Source organism: Myzus persicae, unplaced genomic scaffold (assembly GCF_001856785.1).
Source record: "Myzus persicae strain clone G006 unplaced genomic scaffold, MPER_G0061.0, whole genome shotgun sequence".
Lineage (NCBI taxonomy): Eukaryota > Metazoa > Arthropoda > Insecta > Hemiptera > Aphididae > Myzus > Myzus persicae.
This window is the reverse complement of record NW_019100691.1, coordinates 756,363-783,478: the sequence shown is the minus strand read 5'-3', so window position 1 is coordinate 783,478 and position 27,116 is coordinate 756,363. Positions and strand designations below refer to the sequence as shown.

The following is a 27,116-nucleotide window of genomic DNA, read 5'->3' as shown; positions in this document are numbered from 1 at the left end:
GTTTTCCATAATAATATATCGTTTCCGCTCGTCCGAAAACGACACTCGGATTCGCGCCGGAACGATGGCGTGGAACGATTTTCCCCCGTTTCCGGCGTATAGTGCACGATCAACGGTGATCTTGTTGGTTTTTTTTTTCGCGACGATACGCGTCCGTCTTTCCGGTCAGACGGTACACCCGATATAGCTCGCGCACTCACACGCGCATACCACCGATGCGGCTTGGCGGTGTCGCGGTCCAGCGAACAACAACTTACTGTACCTCCGCGCCGTTAGTATATTATATCGATATAACAATGTAACGCTCGGTCGGCACGCACGCACATTTCTGGGCTGGATTCTCGTCCCGCGGAGGTATAAAACAATAATTTTGTTTATACACGTTTATTCCCAGCAGCGCAACCACCGAGATCGGACCTTCATTTAACTACCCCCAGAACCCCATATTATATCCAATGTTATAATTTCAAATAGTTTAAATAAGTAACTTATAATTGTACTCGATTAGAATTTATGATCAGTTATTCATATCATAATGCTTAGAATTTTTTGAAAAAGTAACGATATGTATTTGATTCACCATAGTAGACCATTTGAAAAGTGAAACTGTTGATGATCCTGATCCAGGATCCGACTCATAAACACTTCAATAGTACCTCAACCTCGTTTGAACTTGAAAAACAAAAGCGATATCAATGTAAATTCAAGTACCTCTGAAATGTCGGAAACAACGTTGGGTCATTTTTGAAAATGAAACATACCACCCTATTTTAGCTGTAAATGCTACTTAAGTTTTGAATACAGCCCGATTTGGGTTCTTAAATTCGTTAGAATATATCCAGCTTCTTCGTGCATCGTGTATATCGTATTATTCCGCGCAGATAACGGACGTCAGTACATGGCTAGGTGATTCCGACGGAAACCATTAAAATGTAAAATGATAACAATACGATAATGCGGTGAGGACTGTAACTATACTATTATATTGTGTATAATATACCATGACACATTTTTTCTTCCTGCCGAGTTTCACTTTCACAGAGCAGTTTTTCGCGAAAAATAAATCAGAAACCAACTGCATACGTATTATATTCAAACACGATTTAAAACAATATCGTCTCTCACGTTCCTACGACACGAATTTTCTCCCTCGAACGCAGACGGTTATTCTTTTTTTCCTCTCCTATCGTTTTGAAAATCGATACGCGTGCGGTGAACATAATATATAATATTATATATGTGTGTATAAGCGTGTGCTGCAGGTACTGCACTGTGAACTGTCCACATTTTATTATTATGTGCGTATATAATACATCGTGTGATAATAATATTGATACAGTTGTTGTGAACCGTGCTATCCGATAACGAACGACTATATTATTATATTATATAGGTTACCCACTACGATATAATAATATAATACCGTAACATTATTATAATGGCCACGTTTTCAGACATTCGGACGAATTATTATTTTTAGGAGATGAATAATTATGTCGTTCGTCGTGTTTTACACTCTCGAAACGTATTCATATTGATATTATATTAATTCTTATATTGTATATTTCATGACTGAAAGATACCAGCTTACTGATATTTCACTATATTATAGTATAATATATTATGATATTCTCAAGAATAAATAAAATTTCGGCATAATAAGGATGCACTGTGGTATCAGTTATTTCTCATATAATAACATATGTACGTGTACCTATACATGTATATATACCTTTTAATAACATTTTAACTTTAGTTTAATGTTTGGTTTACATTTTAAAACGTCAGGATAGTCGAATGTATACGAACAACTAATCCTCGTCTCTATAAATTATAATTATATTATTAGGGAGAATATTTATGAGTTGATGACGAAATTATTAAAAATATATATTATTTAGCTACATGCAACGTTAAAATATTATTAGTTATTACTTATTACCTACCCTTCTAATAAAATATGTTAACAATTTAGTTTTCCCGCAGTCATTTGTGGTACGAATTGCTGTAATTACGATTTGATTTTTTAAAATAGAAGTGTTTATTTATATAATTATGTTTTTACCCTGTTCAATGTTCATTTTTACAAAATGCAATTTATTCAACGCTTTTTATTTAAAATGCCGACTATTGTATTTACCGTTTCCAAGAAATACATTATAAAAGTGCAAAAAGACTTAACGCGACGTTTAATATTTATTATTATTTACTTTGATGACAATTTTTCGTCGTGAATCATAAATTATTGTTCACGTCCATACAACGGAAACCCTCGAACCGAACAAACTACCGTCTGCAGTTATAAGTATGCTCTGCAGAAATATCGTATCGCGTAACACTATATTTACTATACGTCTATACATAAATACATAATATACTATATACGTTGTTAAATATTTACAGGAAAACTATTATGCAAATGTCGTGTTTCTATGTATAATTATATATATATATATATATATATTATATTGTACATACAATATATGCAAAACGATGTTTGGTATAATTACACTGGAAATATAACTGTCGAAACGTTATAATGATATAACATAATATAATATATACGACATAATATGTTGTAAATTTTCTTGATCAAAACGGTGGGTGTATTCAAAATATCGTCACTGTTATAAAGCCCAATAAGTCTCCATCCTCCCTAGTCGATCTCGTATATTATTATATATTTTAAGGTTTGAACCTAACTTTTCTCGCAGTCTTTCATAGACTTAAAATATAATATACTTAAGTCGTATACGGTATACTCGTGTATAATGTAGACATACCGAGTACATTATAATGTGGTTGTTTTTGACGGTATATTTCAGTTGCCATATATGGTATACGACTTATACAATAATACATAATATGAAAATAAATATGCACGTCGAAAGGATTTTTTTACACTATCAGTAGTTTTTTGTGGGCATGTAGGCAATAGTAATTTACATACGATGCGATTCGAAATATAGTTTTTTTATGGATACGTGGCGTAGTGTGGCCGGAGCTGACGTGCTTACGAGTTGCGAGTTATCGATAGTTTTTCCGCGTAAACGGAATAATACATATGTATATATACAATGTATTATATACGTGACGATGGCGAGGGTATGCTGAAGGGATGGTTGGTGGAGGGGCAGAGAAAGTAAATAAAAAACGACGCCCTCTTTTACGAAAATCGATGCGTTCAACCTTTGCCGGACTTCCGGTTAACGTCATGCGTAACCCACATATACATGGACAGTGTTTTGCAGAATTTGGCAAATACCTTTGTATTTCGGTGATGAAGAAGGGGGGGGGGGGTTGTCGACAATGTCGAAAAAGCTCCCCCCCCAAAAAAACCGAAACGCGTAACAATTGTATATTATATTTTACATACATATTATTATATACGAAAGTCTGCGGACAGTTGCTGTGGCGTTGTTGTTGTTATTCTTGAGGCCGGTGACCCAATTCCGTCGTGTTCAGATAAAGAAAAACACCGCAAGCGTGACGATTTGCCGTAACTGAATTTTTGTATTCATTACTTGGACGCGAAATGAACTTGTTTCTTTTATCTTTATACGCTACCACGACCTTGTGCTCGCTAATCAATCAATGTTATAAATTATAATATGTATATAGCAGTTAGTATAATAACTAATATGTGTGTTAGTAAATTTTTTTATTACAGAAATAATCAAAAATACGTGGAACATGTATAATTTATTAGACCAATGTACAGAGAAAAAATGACCCCGCGCTACCGAATATCGTGTCTTAAATTCCCGTCAAAATGTCAGTTAGAATCAGTATTTACAGAAAAAAAATTTTTAAAAAAAGGTTTTTCGAGGACAATTTTCTTTCACACGTTTGCACCAGTGCGATTATTTAGTATGGAAAGATAATATATCGTCATGAATTATTATTATTTATCATAATAACTCAAGCCAGACAATGATCGGCGAAGGGTGTAGGAAACATATTATTCGCTGCGAACATTGTAGTATCATAATAATATTGTATTATTGTTGTTTATGTTCTACGTCAATTGGCACGGAACGTTATTTTTACTATTGTTGTCATTACATAGGTCGGCAATTTTGCGAAATCGCGTTTGTTCCTCACTGCCCTGCTCCGTCTAGCCATTTTGTTATTAAAGTACGACGTCGTGTATAGCCAATAATGCGCCGCGACGTTTTTAATCTTCTCAAAATCGTAGGTACGAGCTAAACGAGACGTCTAAAAGTCCAACACGAACGAAACGTTTGTTTGAATAAACCGTTTTATTTATAATGCTCGCGCGGACACGAAAACTAATTTTAGATTTAGCTCATATTCAAACTACAAGTTTCGTGTTCGTACAACTGTTGTACCATTGTGGTACAACTCTTAATTTTAATTTAATGCACGCGTGTGTGTAACGCGTATTATATGCTCTTTATATTATTATTATTATGGACTACCTACGTGACATCATCACCACGCGCAAATGTGTGTACATATTTTTCTCGTTCAATAAAGCTCGGAGTATAATCGCTTATCGCAGGTACCGTAATAATAATAATAATAATAATAAATAATAAATAATAATAATCGTAAAATAACTAAAGCGAATTTGTGAACATATTTCTGTTATTTAGATGGGAAAATTGATGTTTTTTAAACATTTCTATCGTACCTTCGATAATGTTGATGTAACAAAAAAAAAAATAATAATCGATCGCTTATCTGAAAACTTACTTATTTTATTTATTGTGTTCTGTGGTTATGAGTTCACACGTCGACTACAACAGCATAATAAAACGTTGTATTACAATATAAAATTAATAAACAACCTATTTTGATTGGAATTGAATTTACCTACATTGCAAATACAGCAATGGATTGGTTCATCCATTAGATAATGTGTGTCTGATAACAGTTCTTATTAAAATATGGTTATCACTTATCAGTTATCAATCATTAATATCAACAAAAAAAAAAAAATTACTTTCGAAAATTGCAACCATTGTGGTATTTAGCGTTCTCGTCGGGCACACATTGTTCCATATCTCATATGTATTAGTCTACACTCAATGGTATCAGATATTTACGTGTAGCCTATACCGTATAGGCAGCGCCCACCCTTGTATTATCTATGATATCGTGTAATATTTTGTTTGTACTAGGTACAATTTATAAAACTAATAATAATACACAATTCTGGTTAGAAACGGGTTAACTTATATTTGTTTTGTGCACATTTTTTATTTTATATGGCCGACCGCGTGCGACGTTGGCGCGAAAGTCTTAAAATTCCAAACGTAAATTCTTCCCGTAAACGCCGCAGACCTCCTAGATTACATTCGTTTTTCCTCTGGTTGTTTATTAGAGAGGAACAGGTTTGATAATCATAACAATATATTTTGTATACCTTCGCAGGGGCTAACACGTGAGTAAATATTGATGAACGTTTTTTTTTTATTAATTTCTTATAATATGCGTTCAGATTGTACGGAAACGCGGCACTGCAATCAAACTGTAGTTCAATAGTAGTACAAATAATATACCTAATTATAACGACTATGGATAATAATAAATCTGAACTTCCCATGCACGTTTCATATAATAATAATAATAATAATTAATAATTATTATCTTTGTACTGTATGTATACTGTACTTCGTATCGCGTTGTGTTTGTCGTGTACGACAACGATATTATAATGTTATACGATTACAAATTAATATTATTATACCAATATCATACTGTGAAAATGGCAGTTTGATTGCGAAATCATTGAGCTGTGACGTCACGTGTGTGTGTATATTTATGCATTGTACGAGATTATTATCATCATACTTTTAGCACAGAATAGATTAAATTTAATCTATTCTGTGCTTTTAGTCTTTAAATAAAATTATGCACAGTCGTGAAGAATTGTACCTACCTTCAGTGGCCTTACACATTTTTTTGTATACATTCAAAGTTTCTATTTCTATACGTACATTGTTAATATTATTACTGAAACGGGTGTATATAATATATATTTAACACTATTGTTTGATTAAGAAAAAAATTAACATTTAAATAATTTCATTAGAAAATATATCTAATCTATGAAAACCTCTACAGGCCACGTATATATGTGCGATGCTAGTCTTTGAAACGTTTGTTTAAAAATCGAATTCGTTCTTGTTTACGTCCATTACCAATTGATGCGTTAATTTTTGTATTTCTCGGTTTAGATAAAAAAAATACTTCGTAATATAACATGGTAGTATAATATATCGGATTGTTGAAACATGGATTAAAGTGTTTTTCGTCATACCTGATGCAGACCCTATCTTTGCTTTTTTCTCGTAATTTTTGACCACTTTATAGTTAGGGAATTTGCGGAAAAACTTAAATCGTTTTATATGATGATGAGACGTTCGTATCCACTTTCATCGCTGAATTCATAGCCTAACATAATTTTTTGATGTCTGGTTACACTTCAAGTGACAATAATGTTATCGCCGTGTATCGTCTCGTACTTACTGTTGTAACTTGCAAGCGTATGCAAAAACTTAGTACATTTTTGAAAGAATTAAAATATGTATGCCAATTGTCGCTATAAGTCTATAAGTTACACACAACTAAAACTTTGTGTTCGGCTGGTATAGTATGCAATTTCTGGTCGATTCTCGGAGTATTCACCTTCAAACCGACATCGAAAAAGTCGTTGTAAGAACTCAGATTATTCGTAAATGTAGTCTTGGCACCTACCTAGTTAATAAGTAATATCTAATAAGTAATAACCAAGTAGTATAAGTATTCTGCGTGTTACCGTTGTCTTTCGATAAGGAACCACATCAAAACTTAGATATATATATAATAATAATATTGTACATTATTTGCTTGTTTTGAAGTCGGTTCGACCTCGCAAACCATATAATAATATTATGCTTCTTATGTTATATTATTAAATCCATAAACGTGCTGACATTGTTGTTTCTTCCTTGCGCGTCTTATCATTGGTGCAGTTAGTGCGGTATAGTAGGTGCGTTATGTGAAATAATATTATAATTTTTCAGCAGCAATGATGATCCACACAAAGTTTTTTAAAAGTTTTTAGGTCCAATTTTCAACGCTGCTGCAACAACATTCCGACGTTTTCCATGTCGTGTATTCGTTTTAATTCCGCCTTGGAATTGTGTTTTAACCGCCAAAGTGTGACCAAGTCGGTAATAATATTATTTTCGTCCCGCTCCGAGGATACACGGACGAATATTTTATCGTATTTATACCGTCGTCGTCGTCGTTTGCGCCGGAGACCGGTTTCGAAGAGACCGTGGTGTGTTCAACGACCTCTAAACGAAAAAAAAAAGTCTGAGGAAAAAAAATGTTTTCAACGCACGTCGTATCTCCTCCACATGGGACCGGTTCATGGTGGTGCGGCGAGGCAGCGGAGGCGGCGGCGGCTACGGTGACGACGACCCATTTTTATTGGCTTTACGTACGCGTCTTTTATACGTATATGGTTTTTTTTCATCCCATTCCCTTCTCGCACATAGTATCCTTTGTTTCCGCCCTACCTCTATTTTCTATCGGGCACACGTGTGTTCGTGTTTTTGTGAGCACACATATTTGTAGGGACCCAAAGAATTCCACTACGAGGAAAAATGAAATAACAATAATAATATAATGGTGATAAGTACCTAAACGAAATACTACACAAAACGTTTCGTCCGACGACGTGGTTACGTAAGATTTTCCAGGGCGAGGACAAAATCAAATCTCGTCGTACAGCGAGTTTTAATTTCAATACTTCCCGCTCACCCCTGCACCTGAGTCGTGAACGTTCGAAAAAGCGAAAACCTTCGACGAAAAAAAAAAAATAAAAGCCCAAAACCAAACGTTACACCATCGATGCGCGCGCTCGCGTGTGGGTGTGTGTATATATTACACGCAAAATGCGCGCGCCAGAGAATCGATAACAGCCGGGTGGGTGTGTGCGTGTGTGTTGTGCACGGTTCAAGCGCGCCGAACTCCGTTTCCCTCGTCGCTCGCGCCATACACACATACACGAACGGGCACGTCGACACCGCCGCCGCCCCGCTACATCGACCCCTCGCCGACAACGCCGTCGCAGCCCCTCCGTCCTATGAGGGGTGAAACGAGAGTGGAGGACGAAGATTCACGCTCGCCACGAAAAGCTTCCCCGCGCGCATACTTGGCGGTGCCACCGATCACCGTCGAGGAACAATGATTTCCGATACGACATAACCGACGTCGGTGACGTAATCTACTTGTATATACCACGAAAAAGGTATCTCTAGGAATGGTTTCCTGAATAACCTATAACCTTAAGAAATTTGAACAGTTCTACTAATGGAAGAAAATGATCGTTCTAATTCGAACCTCTCGAACATGCAGTTGGAATAGTTTTAGCATATAAATGTATGTATTATGTATAATGGAAATGCTGACGATTTAAGACAGATTAATTAAACATTTTTTGTTTTCACTGAGTGTTGTTTTATTACCATTACGTTTAAAAATTTGCTATGGTTAAATTAAAAAAATATGTATAGTCGAGATGGACTCAAACAACCAAAGTGCACCAGCAGCGATCTCGTGGATATATCGTTTTAGCCGTCTTGTCTTAGGTTTGTATCGTTCAGCCGTTTCCGTTTTTGCCGAAAAACGGAGCAATGGGTTTGCAATGCACTATTTAAAGGCGCATACTTGCTACGATGATGCTGGTGAAATTGACAAGAACATTATAATCTCTGGTATACGATCGTATGTGTATCGATCGTCCTACCGTTCAATCTAGTTCGGGTTTATTCACAGTTAAAACTTTTTTCGCCGACACGATGATCTGATTCGCTATGAAATAATAGATTTATAAAACTATTCCTCTCCTCCCCCCACGTATTAGTTTCTTTCGCCACACTGGCTATCCACAATGCGTGAATATAATTCTATAAAGGTCCGCTTGACTACAAAAATAGTCATATATATATGCATATTTCAAACTTTTGACTTAGGTACGATAAACTGGAATTTTGGAGCACTTGTGTTTGAAATAGTGCAGCATATAGTAATGAAACTATTTTTTAATTATTTTTACATGATACATTGTTTTTCTTCTCTTCTGCATAAAACGCCCTATTACTGCGTAGTGCGTACGTATATGTGCATGCGTTTCCGCATCATCAGTGTTGTCACCGATAAAATAAAAGTATTGTGTATAGGCTCTATGATCGTTTTTTTTATATTATACCTACTATGCGGACGAACGAATGAAAACGAGTGTGATATATATGTAGGTATACCTAAACAATAAAATATCGTAATGAAATCGATTCATTTCACCGCATATTGTTCGTCGCGCAGCTTGCATACCTAAAGAATTTTCGCAAAACATAACGTTTAGTTAAAATAAACATAATCGCCGAACGACGACAAGGCGTCAAGAACATGCGGTCTTCGCGTGGCAACATAGGAAATATATTAATTTTCTTCCACTCGAGATCCCACAAGGGGTAGTAGGTAGTCGACGATCGAAAAATAATATATACCTATTACAATTCACCCTAATTTCCTCATCGCCGGTCCTCCCACACACGGTACACCGCCGTGCCGCCGGAACAATGAGTAGGTAGTCACGCGATCGATGTCTGCGCGTAAAACGAAATCGTCTTAATAACCAACTAGTAAATAACTACATAATATTATCGCTATGTGCACAATTTTTTTTGGCCTTAAAGGGTTCTCACGAAGTAAGTATACGTAAACTATGTATAGCAGTAAGTTCTACCTTGGGTCCTGGGGTCCACATGTAACAAATCTTGTAATAAATCTTGATGATTCTGCAGTGATCTTAGTTATTATAGATTTGTATATTATGTATTATGCATTCTTTGAATACAATCATAACCATGCATAGACTGTGTCGTGAAACGTGTTCGCGCACACGTGTCGTATTATACTCTTATGTACCTATGTGATTTTAATTTTTAATGTGTGTTTATAGTTTATATGTACCTAATGCTCGGTTATAAGAAAGTTTTCTGACGTTAGTTCTTTTTCGTATTTCACGCCTACTCTCTAAACTACTTTTAGACACGCCGGTGCGCCCAAAGTCGTTATTTCAAGCTTCGATCCGCGACGAGTTTATTGTCGTTTTCAGACGTCCCGTTTTAATCAGCTATATTTTACTATTATGTTCTCGTATTGTACGGGCTCGACGTATTCATTGAATAATTGTGTTAATTGTAAAATAATGAAGAACCCTATGTATACCTACTACCAGTACTACCTCTACCTATATGACTATATAACAATAAGAATGATAACAATAAACTCTCGTTACGAGTTATGACATTCATCGAATATCAAGGAATTATAATCGCATTAGTATAAGGTATTTTAAACACAGTTTTTAAGTGTGTCTTGTATAGTATTATTATTTATTATATTATATGTTATCCAATATGTTCAAATATGTTTTTGTCATTCGCTTGTGTTTTGTCTTCGGCCAAAGCAGTCTAAAGTATCTATGTACACGATTGATTGTGCATTAAGTTGTTAATCGTGTATTATGATTGTAAATTAAAAAAGTTCAAAATATTTACGACGAGAAATGGTAAAAATAAAAAATAATAAAGCGTTGTTAAAATGAAAATTGTCTTTCTTTCACGTAACTATATGTCCATCATGTTGTGAGTAAGCTCGTCATTGGTAGTTTACGAGGTCTTATCTTGATACATATCATTAATATTATGCCACTTGTGACTTGTTTCATTTTCATTGCATTAATAAATTATATAATGTGAGCGAGTAAGGAAACCTAACGATGTTTCCGTCGCGCGCGTTGTCGATGCCCGGCGATAAAGACGTCGTCGTCGACTTGTGTCGTGTGACCGTTTATATTATTATTATTATACTTTAATCAATGCGATCATTGTCAATGTCGTCGTATATATTGTTATTTACTACTAGCGAACGAGAAAAAAAAAATTAAACAGTGAATTTGACATTTGTCTTGTTGCGTTATGCGATGATCTAGTAGTAGGTATAATGATAATAATAATAACAACTATGATATTATGCAGTGTGCGCACCTGCCGTCTGGTTGGTTAGTATTCGGTTCATGAAACATCGCATCGTCGTGGTGTACACATTATTATATATATAGTATTGTAGGTACCTACGCATGCCAAATACAATTCATTTTAAATTGTAGATGACCGTACTGGAAACGAGTTTGACGATCGGCGTTTATATGCGAGTTCATTTGAATATAACATGCGTATTTATTATACACGTATAGGTGTATTAATATCGTAATAATGCTCGTTGTAGTGTATAATATAATAATGTTATTGAGAGAGACGCGTCTTGATCGGAAACGTGTGTGCAAGGTTGGCGCGTTGTTGCAATAACACGAGGAGTACCTACATTAACCTTACTAAACGGGCGGGCGGATCAATAACTAATAATATAATAATATAGCGTTATAATTTTGTTATCGCAGTTCGAAACCGCGTGTGTTCACCGTTGTGTTCACAATGTCTGTAATTATAATTATTATATTATATTTATACCATTAGTAATATTTTATCTATCAGTAAATCGACTTTATACAACATTACATTATTACAAGGAATAATTATCACAATATTATGTTTGTGCGTTTCTGTGTTGTCCCCATTATTGTGAGCTGTACGATTCTAAAGCTCAGTAAAAACGTGTTTTAACTTCGCTACCTCCGACAAAATATTGACTAATGTACAAAAAGTGTACATTTCGAATATCTAAGAAAAAAATTGTTAGTACATAATATGCAATATGAACACAATATCTAAACTGTAATAATCAGTAACAGTGAACGAAATAAATTCAAATCATTGGACTTGCAGTAAATAATGTTTGTCGGGGCAGGAGCTATTGTCAACACTTGGAGATAGGCGAAATATAAAAAAAAATCCGTGATTTCCGGACCCTTTCCGGTAATAGTGTTTTACCGGAAAATTGAAAAACATATTTTATTCGTCACTCTGGTAATAATAGGCGTACAATAAATGTCGTATACATTATATAGCAGCTATATTATAGCTACATATTTTTATATTACGTAATATCCACGTGACTATGCTTACACACAATAATATACGCTATATTTTTTTAGGCGAGTTTTATTTAAAATTTATTTCAGCCGTTTTTTTACGTAGGTTACCTATACATAATATATTTCATATTAATCGCTTTCGTTTGCATCATTTATATAAAACGGATAAGATTTTTTTAATTCTCGCCGTTAAAGAATTATTATTATAGTAATTAGTAGTAGTTATTACGTCACGCGAAACCTGGACGTCTTGATTACGCGTATCGTCACTGTCTTATGATTATTATTATTTTATTGTTTGTTTTGTTGCTCCTCTCCATTTAGCCATATTCAATGGGACATACGTTCGTAATCAAATTAAAACTTAATACCTCTCAGGTCCTCGCCGCCGCTGTATAATATTAATGTCTTTATTATAATTTATATTAATTATTTACGTCTGTATCTATACGCGACGGTTGTAGAGGACGTGCATATTATCGTGTATGTGTTTGAGTTCAATAATAATTGTTAATTAAGACAATCAATTCGTCGTGTTTTGTTTCCTCTCCGGCACTATCCCACTTCCAAAAATGTATCATGCATACAAAGTTATGTTATTTATGTTTTTGGACCTCGAATGTAATGAAGTAAATATCTAAATTAAGATTTTCTTCTCCAACAATTGAATCGCATCTTGGTGTAATGAGTAATGACTGGAGTTATATATGCTCTTGACCCCTCCAAATTGCCGGCGTTCGTTCGTGTTATAAATATTGTGTGATCGTGCGTGCTTATGTGTCTTAAAACCTCGTGTGGAGTTCAAGGCTTGCAATTGTTTTTGCGAAAAAAAGGCTTACACTTTTACAGCAAATATTATGCGCGAACACCATGCACGCGTGGGTTCTTCTGTGTATTAACGCCGATATGATATACTTTTGTGTAATATATACGGTGGGGTGCGTGGATGGAAAATAAATAATGATTATAAAAATGCCAAAAACGTGCAAAAATACGCTATGACGTAGCCTTTATATGTTTGGTAATGACCGACCCTCTCAACCATCACTGCACTGGGCAAAGTCTGTTGGTCTTTGTCATATAGAGGGTAATTGAACTCCACTATATTCTTTCGACGTACTGATAATATTGATTTTTAGTTTCATGTCAAATAATGTATTTACCTTACCCGTATGGTAATAAGTTTTAAAGCGGTTATTGTGCTGTATCAGTTAAATAATATACATTCATATACCCAATAACATAATAATATAATATGTTTGTATAAATGTATATTGTATTGTATATTATTATGAATTTAATATACATAAATTGTGCTTTATGTAATTATGTCTTATACTGTTAGTGCTTAGTTTGATATGTGATGTTTCGTGTTTTTACTTATATGTACAATTATTTCGGTTTAGATATCAATATTATTCACGTTGATACTTACTCGGTATTTGTTTAATTCGCATCTATCGAAAAGAATAAAACAAGGAAGATGATTTTTTTTATCCAACTATATCGTTAAAGGTGCTCTTATACATGCTATTTAGGATCCTAATCGAATGGTTAATATTTCGTAAGTACGCATAGCTATATAATAGAGAAAATAAAAACGAAAAAATCTATGCAAATAAATGTTCGTCTGTGCGTATTTACATATAAGTATTTAACTCTGCACTTTTACAGTTTATATTGTAAACAAGACGTTTATAATAAAATTAATCTAAAATAATTTTGGATATCTGCCCGCTTTCTAACTTTATTGGCCAACATTTGTGAATAAAATTCATAACTCATAAGAATAAGATGTGTTTTATAAAACGTAATATTATTATTTATGTGCACAGTAAGCATATTCTATATTCCATATTCCATATTTGTGAACCATTTTAATGATAATAATATAATATCATCCATCGGCGTTATGTGTAGGTATTCGCGTTAAGACACACAATCATTGCTCATTAGTCATTAGTTTCTGGTCATTGCACTTACAATCTCTTATAGATAACGTCGGCTTGTACACTATACATTATTTTGTGTTATCGTCGTGGTCGTCCCCGCAATGTCTTGAAACACGTCCGGACGGAAAAAATGTTTCGACGTTTCTCGACAAAACGAACATAAAATATTACACATGCCTATTACGTTGTTGTATAGAATATATGGTAAAATATCCCTCAAATATCTTATCGCCTATGCAACTCAAGGCATTTTTGTATTTTCTTATATCCGATTATAAAACATTTAATCGATCAACTCATTGTTTCTTCAAGAAACTTTCTTACGTCTATTGGTATACAGTTACAGTTAAATAGTGCCAATATCGACTATAATACACCTTAAGAAAAAAATAACAAAAAGAACTTGGTGGATTTTTTAAATTTACTTTATTCTATAAAAACCAAAACTGTATGAAATCACACTGTGATCTGCATTCTGTAATGTCGACGACTTTTTCCGTCGGCATGTGGATGTGGATATGAGTATAATTATTGTAGTCATAAAAAGTAAAAACCCCGCACACTCGGGTGGAAACATTGCGCGTAATAATATAAACAATTATTATACGGTCGTGTGCAAATGTGCAATGCGTTTTCGTGACGTCGGTCGCGTGGTAATATATCGAACGCGTCGGCCGCCGCAGTCGACAGTATAATAATAATATTATTCAGCTCACGAACAAGGTCTCCTCCCGTCCCGAGCACTCGAATAAGACCCGGCGGCGGCGGCGGCGGCGGTGATCTTTCGATATTTCAGTATAGGTAATATTATTGTTTCCGGGCCACCACCGGCACAACTGATCACCATGATGTTGTATAGACACCACCCACACATGTGCAGCGCCATCACTTTCATCGATCCTTATAACCAACGAATGCATTTACATTTTTTTTATTCTTTCCCCTCACCCACTGGTCAGTGATTACGGCGAAACCGTCCGGCGGGATGGTGCACATTCGCTGTTTAGATCAGTTAAATCATTACATCAGTTCACATTATAGGTATATTAATTAAATTATAATTAAATTATAATATTATAATATTATTGTTTGTTAAACTTCGTACACAATAATATTAATAGGCCCATCAGATTGAGAGAAAAATCATTGTTTGCATGTATGTTCAGGCATGCCGCTATTCGCTGAGTTTGTGATGTCGGTAGGTACTACGGATGATTATGGGTCTTGAAAATCATATATTGCGATCATCGGATGTTTTTTGAAAGAAATCGTATTATATAGGTATAATGTGGAAAATTCGTAGTGATAGTGGTTGTTTAAAAATGATAAAATTTAATGTATTATTGTGTGCACGCTGTTCTACGATCGTTATTGCTCGTCGAGTAAGGACGTCAATGAGCGTACTTTTAACTTTTTCTTTACGCTGCAAAAAACCATCCGTCCATGGTGTGCATAATATAACACTGGCGTACAGCAAAGCAGTCTCGCGTTTACGTATATTTCGCGAACGGAGCGAAAACTGTGCGCGCGTTGCAAGGTCGGTTATTCAAATATTATATTATTATACGTGCATTGCATTGTGTATAATAATGTGCACACATAGAACACGTATATTATATATTATATACGCGTGTGTATTATAATAATGCAGACGCAGAGACGGAGAGAGAGAGAGAGAGAGAGATAGTGAGAAACCTTGAGAACTCGCGGCCGGCGTGTATAATATATTTACACGTATATAGTTATAATAATAATATTATATATTATACACCGCTACGACCTTATTTTCTCTCAGTCACGATAGCGCGGCGGTGAGCTCGTACCTAGTATAATAATAATAATATTATAAATCGTCGTCGTCGTCGTCGTCGTCGAATATCCTACCCTACCCTCGAGCGCCGCACCACCGAGACAGCGAGACTGCTATATATAATATAATATTACACGGGGCGGCCGAAAAGCGTATTTCGAACGCCCCCGGGATCTGGTGTGTGTTTGTGTGTGTGTAGTGGTGGTTGTCGGGCTGGGGGTGGTCGATAATCCAGCACGACGAACGAGACTGTATAATATAATATATATTACTATAATACATCGTATATATAATAGTATTATTATTATTATTATTATTATGCCGACGAACCGAATTAAAATAATACTTTGCCGATTATATTATTATTATTACTGTTAGGCATTTTATTGCACTTACCGCCGACCGCTACTGCCACGCCGGCGCCACCTCCGCCGCACACCGTTATAATAGGCATTATTATTTCGCCAGACTTGGTGGTTTTCATCGTGCGCGGTCGTATAAATTATATGAATAATATTGAATATAATATACAGTATATAACAGGTACACAATATCAGACAATATTTTATTCTATATGAGAACAATATCGAATTATTAATATTTGCATATAAGCGGTTGTCTCATAGGGTTTTATTTTTTCGATTTTTTCGAAGCTTATCGTCAGTTTTTAATTAAAAACTTCGAAATGGCTGAACTTTTTCCAAAATTACGTAGAAGAGTTTATCCGGTCCACACGTATTTTTCTCGGAAATCCTTTTACACATCGAAAGATAGTTAAAAATAATTGTAACGATTTATATTGCGAATTGATTTATTTTGGTATAGCTCGTTAGTCGTTATAATAGTAATAAAAAATAAAACTAACTCTAGAGTCCCGACAGCCGCTTTCTGTTCGAATATATATGTAGGTATAGTACCTATATAGTGTTTAATTAGGTTTACTGGTTAAAAACCCTATCCTCTAAAAGCATATAATATGTAATTATAATTATATATGTTTATTTATGCAGCGTATAAATGCTTTTATTACGTCGAAAGGTTATATATTATTTTTAAATAATATTAAATAAGTATTCGATAAAAACCTTATTTATGATTCCCTTGCAAAAGCTATTTTTTTTTTATCATAATGATCCTATTTAATTCTATTGCAATATGAATAACCTGCAATATATTCAGTAATAATTGCAGTGCTATGCTGACTTTCATTGACGTTATGATAAATCTGTACAAATGTGTCACCTTTTTTTTGATTGAGTCGTGTGATTAATGCCTCCATTATATGAATGTTTCTTAATATTAGTCTTATTATTAACCAACTCATACTGAATGCCCAAGTGAGGATCGAGTTAGTACATACTTGAAAAATGGGTCTTACCGGTATAAGAGATTTCATCCAACTCATTTTCCATAAAATATTTAAGATTCTTTCTCTATATAAATATAAAATGTAATTTTCACTTAAATTAATTCAACAGAACGGAATATCTAACTCTTTTTGGGTGGCTCTAAAAATGTTTGCACCACAGTGCACTTGTCATTCTCTTGCATGTATGATGCACATATTATACACTTCCAAAGTAAATATTCAAAAATGAAGAATACGTTATATTATATTATACATTATATTGTATATAGGTTTCTTCCGCGGAGGCAGCATATATGAGTACTTATAATGACCGGTACCATTAAAATTGTCAGCACCTTAGTTTTTAAAATTCTTGATGAATAGAGTATAGAAGAAAGGGGAGAAAAATACTGTTTCTCTGACTTGGTTTTTGATGGGTAAACTACTAATAGCAATAAGGTTTCTTTTCTACAATATGTTTGCATATATTTTTTTATTGCACAAATATAATGGCTTGGTGAAATAGTTCATGATGGAACAAGCATATTTGTCGCCCTAATTTACTTTTTGTCGTTATTACTGGGTAATCAATTTCTATAAAAATAAAAATACGAAAGCAATAACTGCCTGAAAGCCTAGAAGATATGACTATGCATGGGTGATTTATCAAGCTTGCTCACTCTTATTTTTTCCTATAATAACGAAATTATTCAAATTCAGATTTTTATAATATTTAAATATACCCAAAGACCATTTATTTTGTGCTACTTAAAGAGTATCTTGTATTTCTGAGGTGATATGCAAGCTTTTATTTTCCAAATTAGTACCCCCAGAACACTTATTAAGAAATATAAAAATTCAAAATTTAAAAAAATGGCATTTGTAGGTACTTAGTTGTATTATTGTATTTAAAAATTGCAAAAATCGGAATTTCAATAATTTCAATATTAAAAGAAAAAAGAGGGTGAGCATACTTTAAGAACCATCCTGTAAATTACTGTTATCTATAAATTGGAATATCGTACAAATTTCTTTGACGATTCTCAACCATCCATCGTCGATCATTAAGGCGGCGAGGTGCTTTTTGAAAATGGCAGGGTCAGCTTCACATGCAGTCCCTGCTGCCATCGTAGTCACACCTATATTATGATATCGTGCTATATAAACTGGTCGAGCTTGTATAAAATGTGTCTTAGCAACGGGCATAGATATATTTAGACATGATGCGCGTATACTCCATATATATTATTATAATTTTTGTCAGAGGGGAACAATTATTATTATATTCGTCCGGGGCAGTGACCTTTTTTACTTACGACAAAAATACGTAAATCGTTCGATGCGTATTGTGTGCGTGCTATCCGGGCGTGAATCGATAATAATAATACATAAGTACTTTACATCGTGTATTATTATTTGTATTATTATTTGTATTGAATTATATTCGTTGTTTTATTTACCGGTGTTTCATGATGTTGTAATATAAACTCATTGTGGAAAACTACGCTACTGATATGGGTTTTCATTGCTATATATCTGTTAAAATTTTAAACACATATGTATGATAGCCGATAGGTAGCCATTTTTTATTCTTTGTTGTATAGTTGCGATCTGCTATAAGATTTACTACGAGAGCAGGGATTGGTATATTATAATAGTACCACATACTGTATGTATAGGTACACCTAACACGGTTCGGTCGTCGTCACTGACGCACTTCTACTAATATAGAAAATTAATTTACCCACGACCCTGTATTTTCAATAAAATATTCGCATGTATTTATTTTATTTGCTACCCGGAGTGAACTTTGGAGCGGAAATGTCAAATAACGATTGCCTGTGGTAAGTACAACTACAGAGCCGCCAATATACCTTTAAGCGAATTTCGGTTCAAGCGAGCTCCAACCAAAAGTTATTTACGTCATATTATTATCAAAAAGGAAAATTTTAATGAACTTTCATGAAACAAAACGCACCAAATTCGCCTATTCACTTTCCTCAAATGTAATGATTTTTCTTATCTTTTTATAGCCTCGTGGATGACCCAAACAGACGAAAACCTCTTCAATAAATTGAATCAATTATTTATAAAAAATTGTTTGCTCTTTCAATCTCTTTCAGCGGTCTGTATCTTTATCCAGTCGATCGATTCGAAACTCTCAATACCTAATGTAGTTATAAAATAACTATTTCACTGTATTTTAATTGAACCATTGAGGTGCTACGCAAAACAATTTATTTGCCTAATTTTATTTTTATAGACTGCGTACCTAACATGTCTGAACGTAAAAATAATATTTGGCCGTTTTGTTGTGGATTTTAAATAAAAAATAAAGCAATCGAACACAAATAACGTTGATTTTGCAATTTTTCGGCTATTCATTTTTTATCGTTTTGATGCGTGTTGACGACGCGCTGTGTAGACAATATTCGCCATTCGAGAACAATATTATTATATACTCCGCGTGCACACATCTCGCGCGGCGATGGTGCTTTTCCTATTATACAAGTTACGTAAATATAATTCGATAAAAACGACTACGTGGTGTAATATTATCTATAATCTGTTTATGTTTTGTTTTATTTTTCATAACAATTTTATATTCATTCTACGGACATGGATATGATAACCTTTGGGTATTGGGTTATTACTTATTACTTATTATACAAAGATTGTGTTTTAGTGTAGTCTAGTTAAGAAGTTATGTTATACTCATACTACTATAACTGTAGTATAACTCTTGTCTCTTATGACTTTTTAAATTTCAAGTAATATGTGTGTAGGTATGTCGGATTGTCGAGCCATTCTCCTTCAAATATGTAATAATTACGGCCAGATCGTGGTAAATGTATAAATATGGCCAGCTTGCCGCTCGGTATATTTATCAAAAACATTCATCAATACTCTCTCAGAAAACAATAACATTGTTGATAGTGTATTAATATGAAGAATGATTGTCCAATCATATGTTTTGTATCGTGTGATACACCACAAAGGGTTTCGTAAAGACGTAAAGTCGTAACTTAAACATACCTATAACTTATATGTATATAATATTATAATAGTATTGCACATAGTATCGCGTGCGATTAACTACCTACCTATACATTTATAAAATCATACTGTATCTGTATATGTCCTACACTCCTATTATAGAAATAAGACATAATAACATTATGTTGATTCTGTACTTGACTATTGCGCTAGGATTTTCTGCTAAGTAAATATTATAGGTATAAATGTATAACATAATATCATAATATATAATATTACATGTATTGGTATTGATGTCTGCAGAATGTCACCGGCAATAATGATAATTCAAGAAATAACTATATTTCCTATAGGTAATGTCTAAAATCCCTTGAGCTGTTGTAGCCGATGTGCAATGGTTAAAATGTGTATTGTTTTAAAAATATATATCGCTATATATGTTATAATTTCCTATAAAAAAATCAATTTAGGTACAATCTTATATTAGATAGGATTTGGGAATCGTGTAAATTGTCTTTATTATTTAACTATATCATTGGAGCGGTTACACAGTAATCTTAGTTTATATATATATATTTATATATAATACAATTAATATTTTTAAATTTAACTATCATTGTAACATCGGATGTATTAGATTTTAGTTATCACCCTAATGACTTTAACTTGCCATACATTTATTTGTTTTGAACTTCAATCTGTTTGAAAACTGCAGGCCCCACTAAAAAAGATAATTCTTCAAGAAGCTGCAGGTTCAGATAGTATCACAGCTGGACTTCAGGGATTTCAAAAATTTAATTTTGAAATGAAGTATTATACTATTAAGTATGTTTGCCGTGTTAGTAATACAATATATAACTTAATGTGACATTGCAGTTTGCCATGTGAAAATAAAATTGATCAATAATTTATTCAATTGTATACATTAAGTTTGCATTAAAACAATTTGCCCTATTATTATCACATTTCCTATAGTGAACACCACATTCATTAGTCATAGATCATAATGTCGATATTTAATGTTCATATTTTTAGAAATCTTAGTCGTATCATTTCATACATTCATTAGACATTTTCAAAAATGACTAGGGAAATAAATAATATTAATTACTGCTCAAAACGGCAATTTTATTATTGACAGTGCTTATAACTATCAGTTATTATTATTATTGCCGGTAACATAATATTATTATAATATACTATAGTAAATAAAAATAGTTTGAGAAACTGGCGTTCCGAAGAAAATATATACATGGTGCATCAGTCGTAACTTGTAATAATTATACGTCCAATTATCGAATATTGAAGTTTGGAATACCGCATATTACAATTTATAATACACATGATTATGTGTTGTAGTACAGTAGATGTCTGTATTATCATTACGCACTTTCGTTATATTATGACTTTTCGAGAGTGTGATTCATACAAATATATACAATGTAACCTATATATAATAATATACCATACTTCCGTTGTAAAAAATACGAGTTGGATTAAAAAAAAAAGCAGATGATTCCGGCTGACGAGTATAATAATATACTATTTATTATTCTCATTTTGTATAATATATAAACATTATAGGTAAATGTGCTGTGTACATTGCGCTCTGCTTCGATCGGAAAAAAAAATTAGTAAAAATGTGCAATGCATTCGTCGCAGCCGCCTCCGCCCACAGATGGTAATGAACCACTCGACGTAAACAACTGCAGCACGTCTGTGGTGTGTATAATATTATTATACGTGTGTAGTGTATGTGATAGTGTTATGGAAATATTATAACCCGCGTCCGCCCTACTTGTGTAGCAGAAGCAGAGAAGCGTCAGGAATACGCATTAACAACGAAAAGATAACTGCATAGCGCTCAACAATACACGTAAATATATTTATATAAGTCAGAAGTCTATATTTATATTACATACTGTATATTTATTTTTATATACGTACACATCAAACGAACTAGTCATTGTTATTATTGTTATTCAATTCCGTGTATACCTTATATTCTGCGAGTAAACTGTACAGTGTACAGTGTACATATTATACAATATACACCTACATATGGGTGAAAAAAACCGTAGTCTTCGTTTATCACGTTTGCGCGAAATACAAAATATAATATTTATATTGTTATTGCGTTTCGCGTATGTGCGATTCCAATCGATTTGAATTACGTTTCGAATTGGTCTGGAACATACATGTATAGAAAAACCGATTTATAAAAAAAAAATTCTCAATCATTTTTCCCCGTGAGTAAGAGGAAAGGGTATTATATTATATTGTATTCGTATACATATATATATATCGCGGAGAAACTCTGTTCGTTTTTTGGTAAAACGTTCGGGAGAATATAATAATAATAATAATAATATACGTTCTGGCGTTGGCAGCAACGGCGGCGGCAACGGCAACGGCAACGGCGGCGGCAGCGGGTCGATAGTTAATGCGTCTCCCCCTCGTCGTCGCAGGTCCCTTATATTATTTTGGACGTGTTTCCTATCGGTCGGGTACAAATATTTGTGCCACGCCGGTTAGGCATGTGTTGACCTCGTCGATAACCAGTGTGTAGAATCGTGGTGGTAGTGCGTATTATATATATTATAAACAGAGAATATCACGTAAGTACATTATATTGTCCGTGTGTACTTGCATATAAAATATAATAATGTTTGGAATCACAACAAATCACTTGACGGCTGATATTATATTCATTCGATTAACATAACGACCAGTACAAAATGTCCGAAATTCTGCCTGGACACATCATATTCGACGATTTTCTTTATTTTTATAAATATTATATATTTTTTTTAGAAAACGTTTTTGTATAAGCCACAGTACTTGGACACTTGTATTTTAGATGTTAAACTACGCATACAACTGAACGATGTGGATATCTAGGTTATCTCTTATTTGCTTAACGATTTGTATACGACATAGCATAAATACGTCATGATATAAGACGTACGCACGACACCGGTGGTCGCCGTTGTCCGTTCATTGTAATCGCGACTAAAAGTCTAGACAGTAGAAGATACACGACATGCGTAAACAATATTCTAAGTAATGTGTCCAATACGTACGATAAGTGTTCTGAAATTTGTCCTCTACGGTTTATACTTGGAGTTGATTTCTTGTACAATATAATGTTTTTACTTTCGAAAAAAACTTTGTCATTATATCGACAAAATATTCAAAATTAAAATATAAACAAAAATAATATAGACCACACACACACGTACTATATATAGTATAGAATATAATAATATGTATTATACTTTATAAAGTGTAACAATATTGATATAGATACTATCGGATCGTTTTGTTTAGTCATATACAATATAGGTAATAAATTTATCGTCTCAGTGGTGAACTATTGATTATTCGGAGTCTATATAATATTTAGTTAAGTATCGAGTTCTACACGGTATATATACGAAATAACAATATTTTAACAAGGTACCTGGTACATAGGTACTCGAAGTTGCTGTAAGTTCAAACGATGCTGTGTATCAATACTGAATGGCGTGGTTAACATAATATTATTAGTTCGGTTTCTAATAGTGTATAATATAATATGGAAGTCAGTATAACGTACTATAAAAATGTCAGTGTCCAGTGAGATATAAAATTATAAATTTTGATTATTGCAACTTAATCGAACATCCCTATTCATTTTTAAAATTGTGAATATTTTACCGGAACAAAATGTATGTATAATACACTCATTGCAAATTATAATAATTTGTTTCATATTATCCTATACAAAAAACATAAATACATATAGTGTATCAGGTTAGATATGATAAGCCGAAACCAAATGAATTTAATCTTCGTTTCGATATTTGTGGCATTTAATACATCATCATAATATAATAATGACTGTGTGAGGGTGCAAGATGCCTTTACCGTTGCGCTGCAAAACGAATGTTTGTATATATATATATTATCATCATTATTATTTTTAGCAACTAGTGCAACGTCTACTATAATAGAAAGAAAAGAAATATTGTGCGATCTCATTTTCTTTTCTTTTTTTACGCACACCAATCACGCGAATACGTCTTTTGTGTCCGACTCTGCCCAAGGACACGGACTTCAAAGATATAATAATATAGTTGAAAGTAAACTCTTCAAAAAATGTACACGCGTGTCTTTCTTTTTGGAATTTTCACCAACAGTCCTGAGTAGTGAGTTGTACGTTTCGTTCACCTACAATACGACACAAGTAAACTCGGTATCTCATTTCCTTCTCTATGTCCTATGTATATAATATCTACTCGGTACACACACATGATATATGTTTTTATAACATACTATATTGTATATATATATATAGGTACGCTCGTCCCGCGGAGTAATGCGCACACCATTCGACAGTGAGACAGACGGGTAACTGGGTCACAAGTGTAATAGTGTTACTTGTGGTTTTTTTTTAACGATCATTATAATGTTTCTTTCACCTTTCATACTATTATTATCGTCATGTCAAAGAGGAAAACTAATCCAGATTTTCAGTCAAGTAACTTCGATAACCCCCCCCCCCCCAAAAAAAAAAAACCATTTTCCGAACAATATTATAATAAAATATAAATATTAACAATAATAATCATACATCAATTTTATTATTTCAGTTGATCCCAGAACATATAAATAATACAAGTGGATCATCGAAAATGACCACGAACATGGACGAACATTTCAGAGTGCATTTTACAATAGCCACGCGGTCCATTTCTATTGCGTCCAGTAAGTAATGAGTATAATATAATATAATACAATTTGAGTGTATTTGTTTGGCCAACTCTTTAGCATAATAAAGCATCCAAATAATGACATAAATATAATAAATTAGTTTGATTTTGAGGAGCAACGTGTGCGTACAATTAGGTTCTTTACTCTTCTCCTGTTACAAGGGTTAACATAATATTATTATAATCCGCGGTCTGAAGCATACCATAGCCACCATACCTACACCAGTGCAGTGAAATATACAAATACACAATTGAAAAACAACACACGATAAACAAACAAATAAAACCTTATACGATGTTTAATTGCGAGCAATTCATGATATCGAATATTATTATTATATTATAATACATCATAGTTCAAGTATAATTATAAATTCGTACATTGTTTTAATAACCGAATAAAATATAAACTACCTACACGTAGGTACCTATACTATGTTCCTTAGGAACTGTATAGCACTACTGTAATAATATATTATTATCTATTATGTCGTTTGGACACTGAGTAACGTGTATTTTACTATAATGCAGAGTGCACAAGAAGCCTTGACAAATATTATTTTTATTCTACACAATTGCAGTATCAAATTAACGTTAACGAGTCTCCCCAGTGTAGGTACACGATTTATTCATAAATCGTTATTATCCCGAATTAGTTAATTATTTATACTTCTTGGCGTAATTCGCACGGAACGGGGGTTTCGGTATATAAGTACGTTATAAATTACAATAAAATACAATGTATTATACGCTACCACAACGGACACTGGAATTGCATTAATTGAAATTAAACCATATTTTCTGGAATTAACAATTAATTATTTCGTACTCTGTAAATCGAAAATAATAGTATACTGTTTCGCGTTTGCAACGTGTAATATAGGGAACACGCGATGCATATTATTATGCATTGTTCTGCGTCGTATCTAAATGTAATAATCCGATCAGATACGTACACGCAAATTGTAATGTTTTATGCATTTTTTCGACCCCACGTTTTCTCACGTTCAAGAGGACGAGTCGCGTACACATTTTTAAATTTTTAATTTGCCTTAGATTTGTTTTGATATTCTTACGGCCGGCACAAAAAAACACGGGCCCTAACATTTAAATATTATAGGAAATGACATACGCGTACAAACATGTAACGCGATAACCGGTTTTCCGAACTACATTTCAATTGAAATACCTCTATGCGCCGCTGCCTAAATTGTTACTCTGTACTATGAAAAATTCCTATACACAGTATGCACCAGCACACCACTATGTTGTACAGATATGCGAACCGCGTTGTACGGCGTGTGTGTACTGTGTGGTGTGTTAGTGTGCTAATGATGAATTTTTGTATTGTCACACAGTGTGTTTTCTTTGTTTTTTTTCCTTCCCATATAATAATCGGATAACCATTATAAACACGCGTCCCGACGATGAATAGGAGTTACGCCTTATGATGACGCGTCGTCTCAATGTACATCATACATAACAATGTTATGATATTATATTATGTGGTGTATCGCGTCTTATAGGTATGTTTATTATCAACATTTGTTCTAGCCGTCCAACGATGCATTTTTTATTTAAATTTTCAAATACTTTTTTTTCATTATCTTTACACCGTCGAGCTTATATAATAATATTCTAATTATAAACATGTGTGCTTTATGCCTTTTTATAACCACTTAAAAAACTCAACCGTTCAATTACAGCTTATTATATCTACTCCGCAAAACACATCGCACGCTTGTGTACTATTCCTGCGTACGCATAGTAGGCATATTATAATAATATATAATATATAATACGCCTAATGCGCGTGTTGCGTGTACCTATAATAGATACTAATATACTATAATATTATTATGTGTGTCGGTATTCTAATATGTGCATGTACGAGACGTGCGTACGGTGTAGCGCTAAAAATATGTTAAGTATAAATGCGTTTCAATTTTTGTGTACGTGCAATTATCATAAATAGTTTGCATTGTATACCAAACACAATGCGCACCGACACTTCTCGGAGAAGTGTACACAGAGAGAAATTACTTTTCTCACAAAAATCTTCACAGAGACCCGCAGAACACTGGCGTTTGTGGGAGATAAAATATATCATAATAATATGTATTTATCAACACACGACAAGGGATCACGCTTGTTATAATATTATATAATATAATAC

At 33.6% G+C, this 27,116-nt stretch overlaps 1 protein-coding gene across 2 annotated transcripts in view; it reads left to right on the top strand.

The window, feature by feature from the left end:
• The window catches only part of LOC111041448 (putative RNA exonuclease pqe-1), a 140,812-nt gene that overhangs the window by 47,051 nt on the left and 66,645 nt on the right, over window positions 1–27,116 (top strand). For both annotated transcript variants that reach the window (XM_022325737.1, XM_022325724.1), the window contains exon 4: window positions 24,821–24,935. The gene's annotated coding sequence lies outside the window, so the exon portion shown is untranslated. The remainder of the gene's footprint in view (window positions 1–24,820; window positions 24,936–27,116) is intronic.